We start from the raw sequence: 7,339 nt of genomic DNA, 5'->3' as shown, positions 1-7,339 counted from the left end.
CAGTTGTGGTAATTTCACTTCAGATCATCTGCCCTGCTGCTTGCTGTATGATCTCCAGATATATCTGCAATAAAAGGTAATAGTGCACTTTGATATTGGTGTGTGACTGAAATTCTTTCCACTATCTGGACTCGAGGAGAAATTTGGTACTTCACATCGGTCATACCGCAGGAACGCGATGTCTCCCCTCGCCCTGGCCTCCCTTAACCTCGGCATCAACTCCCTTCTTCTCTTCCTCACAGACTCGGTGTCATCTTCATTTATATAAATATTAGATCCTTTAAGCTTCTTTGCTTGTTGCAGTATGTGTGCCTTATCTTTCTCTTTCATCAACTTTACCATCACCGCCCTCGGTCCCCGATCAGAAGGTTTCCCGACTCTGTGAGCCCGCTCCATCTCAATTTCTTGATGAATTTGCAGTTTATCCTTTAATATTTCCTTCACCTTACATTCCGCTTCCGTCCAGCTTTCTCCAGCTGACTCCTTGATTCCCTCGAAGATCAGGTTTTTTCGCTTGGACTGTACTTCCAAATGCTCCATTTTATTCGTTATGGCTATTAGACTCTCACAAGTTTTGTAGACATCATCCCTTGTTTCCTTGGTTTGTATTTTCTTATCACCCATGGCTGCTTTAATCACATCCACATATCGTTGGGTAAACTGCAAACTGGTTTTTATCTCCTGTATTTCTCTGGTGATGTCGTCGAGTCTCTTGTTATTTGTCTCCATAAGTAGTTGCACAAAACCTTTGAAGTTGTCTTGTTGTTGGCTCAACAGTGCGGTGTACATCTGCTTCTGCTGACTCAACATCTCTGTTACTTGTGCCGCTGAAATATAATCCTCTTCTGCCTCAACATCCTCGTTCGCTTCTGATTTATTAGCTCTTTTCCCTCTTGGAGGCATTTTAATAGTTGTAGAATTTGTTCAAAGACTTGAAAATGTAGAAGATGTGAAAAATTGTAGAACAGACAGGAGCAGTAAACGTCTGCTCTCCCTTGCAACCAGTTGGACTCAAACAGGACAGACCTTGTGGGCAACAGTCTCTCCCATAGAAAGATGTACTAAAAAAAGAGTAAATGTAGGGCTTTGAGCTATTTCCTTCGAGGTAACCATTTGGCTATGCAGTGGATATAGCTCAAACTATCAAGTGCTGAATTAATCTGGGTAGGAGAGGACATCAATTACCACAACTGTGACTTGCCTTGAAGGGTTTGTGGCTTGAGTAGCTCAAGCCGGTGCCCTTTTGCCTTGTATGGTATATGTGGAGTGCTTCTCTGGAACAATTCAGAAACAATAATTATAATAATTTTGGTGGTATTCTTATAATTATTGTAATAAAATTTAAGGCCAGCTTTTTGTTCACTGAGAACTAATGTAATAATTTAAAAGCATCCCTATTTTTCTTCTGCATTGAGGCAAAACTTTTATCATGAAATCTTTATTTCTTTGTAATAAATATGACATTAGCTATTCTTCATCATACCCTGGGTAGTTTATGCTCTTTTTAAAAATGATTAATCCTTCATCATTCAGTTTCTTAATGCTATATTTGCATAGTTTGGTCTTCTTTCTGTTTGTAAAGCAGCCAGTTGGTTGTCACTCCTGCAGTTATTAAAATATCCATGCTGTCCAAAAATGCCAGTGGTGGGGGTGAAGCATAGCACTCCCTGTAGATTTTCTCTATCCAGACACTTTTATGCCCTGTAATAAGCTCCGCTGCCATAGTGAAGGCTAAAGGGGAAATTGTGCACTTTCCCATGAATGTTGTGTGCACATTAAACTGTAGCATACCTGTAAAGTACAACCCCGTGTCTTACAAATGTGACAGATTGTGCACGATGTTTGCATGTCTTATTATACTTGTCTACATGGTGTTGGTATTTTTTCATGCTTGGTGTACATTATTCATCACAGCTGCCTTGTATACTCTGTGCATTCACACAACACTGTCTTCTATTAAACAGTTGTGTCATGGGCCATGTTAAACTATGTATTAGGATAAGGGGTGCAGCCCTGTGCATAGCTTAAGAAAAGCTGTCTAAGAACAGCCAGTGTTTTTGTCCAGTTTCCTTCTTTTAATATACATGGTTTAAACTGTGGGAGCTGCATTCATCCATTTTTTTTTTTTTGGTAAAAAATAGTATCTTTCATACATTTGGTCATAATCTATGCTGCCTCACAAAGGAGAGCAGCAACCACAGAAACGAGCTGAGAAAAATCAGATGAGCTCAATCTATGTAACTAAGGTGTAAATCATCGTTTGAATGCCAGTTTAGGGTGCTATCAAAGACTTAAAAATCTACAAACCTGTTGGTGTTTCTTCTCGTCAGTCTGAACTAATGAGCTAATTAGACCAAACGTATTAACATGTGATTTGAATGTAACTTAACCACATCGAGTTGTATAGGCCTTAATTTCACTGGAGGGAAATGGTGATGCAGTGTCCATCATATACTATATGTCAGTGGTTAAAATGGAGTCAAAATCTCAGGTCAACCCTATTTTGACCAAATATTTGGTTACTACTGGTTGCCTCTGATTGACTGGACTCATTTGATATGGATTCATTATAATCAAGATACTCGGGCTGTGACAAGATGTCAGTCACACACAGTCTGGACACAGATGTGAGATCAGGTCTGGCTAAACTCATATCTTTTCACAACTAATACAAATCTCATCAGTCAAGCTAATGTGATACAGTAGCTGAACCCATTCCCGTTGAAGGGATAAAAGGAGTTTTGCAATTCCTTATTACACAGTGAAAATGCTCAGGGCAGTTTAACAGATTCATCATTCAGCATTCAAATACAATCTCTCTGACTAAACTCTCATCTCATAAAAGCTGACCTCCACATGAATCCTCAACTGAAGATTCCCATATAGAGATAATTTGATCACGTATAACCACTTTTCATTCTAATCTCCATCCTATTCTGTACTGTGTAAACAAAATGTTTTCTGTGAATACTGTATATCAGCTGGGCATAATTAGTGGTGCTGCAACATAAATTAATGAAAGCATCACCAACAATAAGTTTGCCATACAAAGTTGTACTTTTCATTTGCATCTACATGTAGGAAACAGAGGGGAATGTTTTTCCTGGATTTTTTTTCCATCTATATTTTACAGAATGTAAAACTGTTTGCCAGTTATAAAATGTTCAATGCATAAATAAAATAAAATGAAAACACCCATAGTTAAGAATAGCTTTAACTCAGAATGGAGCTACTGTACCAGGGGCCTTTTACACTAAGTATCTGGACTAAATTCACCATGTGTTTACCGCTCTAAACATACTGGAGGGTTAAGAATGCAGCAGGTCATATACATCATGACAAAGTAAACACGCAATACTTGCTTACTTTCTTTTTGTTTGTAGCTGTGCGTTGCAGGGACATTTTAGCCAATCAACAGTGGTGAAAGAACAGCGGTGCTCAGCGTGTAGTGGATCAGGACTATGTGTGAACCTCAGCATTACTTTATGCTTGTCTTGCATATGCTTTTGTTGGCTTTACAGATGGCAGTTAGTTCAGCCTCAGGCAGCACACCCTCCCAAGATAGATGGCTCATCACAGTGACTGACAAGTGTCGGAGAGCAAGTGCTGAGGAGGATGAAGCTGAAACCAGACAGGTAGCAACTTCAAACTACTTCCGCCTTCACTGAGCTACCGCTGTGTAAACTAGAGCGCTTTGGCTGAGAGTCAGCGATAGTAGTGCACCGTTTTGTTTGGAGCACGAGACAGTTGTTGACTCTACAATATTGCAGGAGGGATTTCCTGCTTCTACACATTTCAGCTTTTTGACAATTCCTACTGTACATGGTGAAATACTTTCCCTTACTCATCATCCAGTTGTCTTTGGCAGGACTAATAATATACCTTCTGCATAAAAAAAAGTTGAAAATGTGGAACCTAACCGACTAAAACAAATAGATTAGCATTACTCAACTAGTCCCAGAATAAAGATAAAATCCTGAAGAGGTTTCTCTACATTATCTTGCTTGTTTAGTTATGTTTTTAAGGCATTTAATGAAGCCCCTAGAGCAGCTACTTTTATGATACATACCATATGATACCAAGGAAAAATAAATTAAGCAGGTTTATGAGGGAAATCATGGCTTTGAAAAGCCTGCAAATTTAGTGTTATTAGATATAACCATAAAACAGTACAAGTAATTGTTATAATACTTGTACAGATTCAGATCTACTGTATGTTTTAATTTATTCAGCACAAAATTTAAATTTGCATTTCTAGCAGCATAAATGTCATATTGTGTGATCCCAGAGTATTCACAACCACTGATTAATTCCATTAGAACAATCACTTTTGTTTTGTGTCACTGAAAGCAACGGGACATCTCTGCACTTCCAGACTGACTAATGGAATAAAACAACAACAACAACAACATACAAGTGAAGGTGGAGGTCAGGTGCAGTGTTCTTCAGTAGGGTATATCATCTCAGTAAAGAATGTACAGTAGATGAGTAACCTGTGAAGCTTTGAACCACTGCAGATGTTCATTCAGTGGGAGGTCTGTGATGGGTTTTTGATTAGAACCACGGTACAGCAGGGTAGTGGGTACATAAATCAAAAGACAGATAAATGATGTGAGATGCTGCCAGTTCAGCAGATGCCACTTGTTACGTGTTTAGACTGCACTACACCAGATACAGTCCTATTAAAAGGTGGCATGTGGGACTATTTGCATGCACTCTTATATATTAAGACACACATGGTGCGCCAGCCAAAAAATGTGGGACTGAAAAAAATTGGCTTTCATACCTAGAGAATATTAAGCTCCTTCAAAGCATTGGTATTGTATTTAAATTATGCTAATTAAATTAAACAAAAACCATTGCCAAGCAAAACACAGTGGTTCCCGCACACCTGTTCAGTTTGGATGGAACAAGTGGTTAATTTTGAAGCAATTTGGCTTCACAGGCTTGTCTGTTAACAGCATTTTTCTGCTGCTGTTTTCATAGCATTTTGTCAGTGTTTCAGCATTTTAATAATAGCAAAACCATGGCAGACTCTGCAAGGTGAGGACAGCTGATATCATAAATTGGGATTAATGTAATAATTTACTATACATTTGTTCCAGTTTCGAGATGATATTGGCTGGTGTTTGCTGACCCAGGGGCAAGGAGGTGAAAGGAAGGAACTGAATCAAAGAAGAACTTTTTTATCATTAGACCCACAGCTCATATTGATCTTAATAACATTGTAAGAAGAGGTATGGCAGTTAAGACCTACTGTAAACACATTAGTCTGATTTTATCTCACCATAGCCCGGATTTGTGCCAGTTTTTCCTGCAAAGACTGTAAATCCAAGTGTACTCACTCTACTTCAAAATGTATTGGGAAACAGCTTAACTGGAAACTTTTAATCTGACAGCTAAACAGAGAGTCAGCACAGAAAAGGCAGTTCAGATTCACAAGTGATTTCCTTGGCACAATGAGTGAAGAAACTCATGCCGACTGGGGAGGAACATTCCATATCCACACAAGCCACAACGCTGGCCTTTCTAATTACATCTGTGTTGTAATTATGGGGTTGCAAAAACCAAGAGAAGCTTGAAGAACAACTCAAACTCATTGTAAGTAATTGGTTGCCTTAGGACAAAATGTATCCAATTAAATGTTTTTCTATTTGTTGACTTGCTTTACTTTAGAGAAAAATGTTTTTTAATAGCCTGGGTTCGTTTATTATAAAACCTGACTCACTGATTTCATAGCTGAAGACTGAAAATGCAGATACGCTGATTATTAAGTTTTCTGTCTTCCATGGTTTAGATGCAGAATGGGCTGAAAATTACCTCTGAAATGTAAAGCACACATGTGTGCTATTTTGCTAGACTCGGGAAAGTTTCCCTGAGAAAAACAGTTTCCTTTAAACTTTAATTTATTTGTGAATATAATTATAAATCAATTTACTCAACAGAATGTGGTGCTTTTATTATAATGTTGAACCTTGTTTATAAAACTGCTTTTCCTGTTTGGTAATGAGGCAGAGGGTGACTGTCAAAAAGGCGACTGCTGAGAAATTGAATAACCTATTGTACTTTGTGTCTGTGCAGGGACCTTGTAAAATTATCCCACTGTTATAATGAGCCCCGGTTAAAATTGCACATGAAGTCTTTTCACTCAACAGTAAACGGGTATTACCAACGACTGAAAGTGCTCATCTTCGTTCACAAAGGTGAATTTATAGACAAAGTGATCTCTGCCTTCAAACTTGGCAACATCACCACACAGCAAAAACTCTCTGTGCATGAACTGAAATTCTAAAACTCCCGCCATTAATGGATCCAAAATGAAGCAAATTAAAAAAGGAAAAACTCTGCATTATAAGTTAGAAGTTGGCATTTTCCAAAGCCTGAAGATAAGACACTCCACTGATCTTCACCTTCTGTAACTCCAGCCGGTTTGTCAAGATGTTCTGAGTTTTTGACAACTGCTACAACTCTGCAGCTATGCCTGCTGCACATCAAACGCTATTCTCCACAATGAGCAGACTGCTTAAGATTCACATGACGCTTATCCTGGGATCTGATGCTAGCATTCTAATCGTGTCTTGTTTGGAGAGATCAGAAGACTTACTTCTACTTATTTTTAACCATGTGACACTGTCAAGATGCAATAGTTTATGTGAACTCATAATATCGAATAATTTGAATATATCATCTGGAATTAAAACCTATAATATATAGCATATAAAGAAACGGTAAAATGGTTTATATGCCTGTGCATTTCCAAGTTTTGACCTTGTGACTTCTTAACAAGCAGCTTGTTATTTTGATTACCAGTGACACACACGCACTGTACAGAGACATAAAAGTGAGCACAGACAGGCTCGTGTGGAGAAAGATGCTCATGGAAAGAGACAAACCGAGACCAACGTGTGCAGGTGAACAGACTGAGAGCAAGTCACGCAGGCGGACGCAGACAGGGTGACCCAAACAGATGCTGCGGGAGAGCCAGTGGAAACAAAGACAGAGCGATCTGTCAAGCAGCAATGGAAGTTAATTTTAGAAAAGGTGGTAAAGACATCAGCAAGTGTATTAGCATTTTATGATGCTATATGTCCTTTTAAAAACTGTGGTCCCGTAAAATCATCCTCTGATTGTAAAATGTTGAAGTTTTTGTTCATCATGGTAGGTTTTAAACTCTTCTTGTGTGCAATTTCAGTTTATTTATTTACTACTACATGATGTACTTGAGCATCCAACCTCCTCTTTTCATTATTGCTGTGTAGTTGAGCTGTCAGCCCCGTTCTCTCTCTTTTGATGCTGCTGCTACACCGCTCACCTGTATGCTAATATTTGTTATTGCTTT

This window comes from Monopterus albus, unplaced genomic scaffold, assembly GCF_001952655.1.
Source record: "Monopterus albus unplaced genomic scaffold, M_albus_1.0 scaffold69.1, whole genome shotgun sequence".
In the NCBI taxonomy this organism is placed as follows: domain Eukaryota; kingdom Metazoa; phylum Chordata; class Actinopteri; order Synbranchiformes; family Synbranchidae; genus Monopterus; species Monopterus albus.
This window is presented reverse-complemented; position numbering follows the sequence as displayed.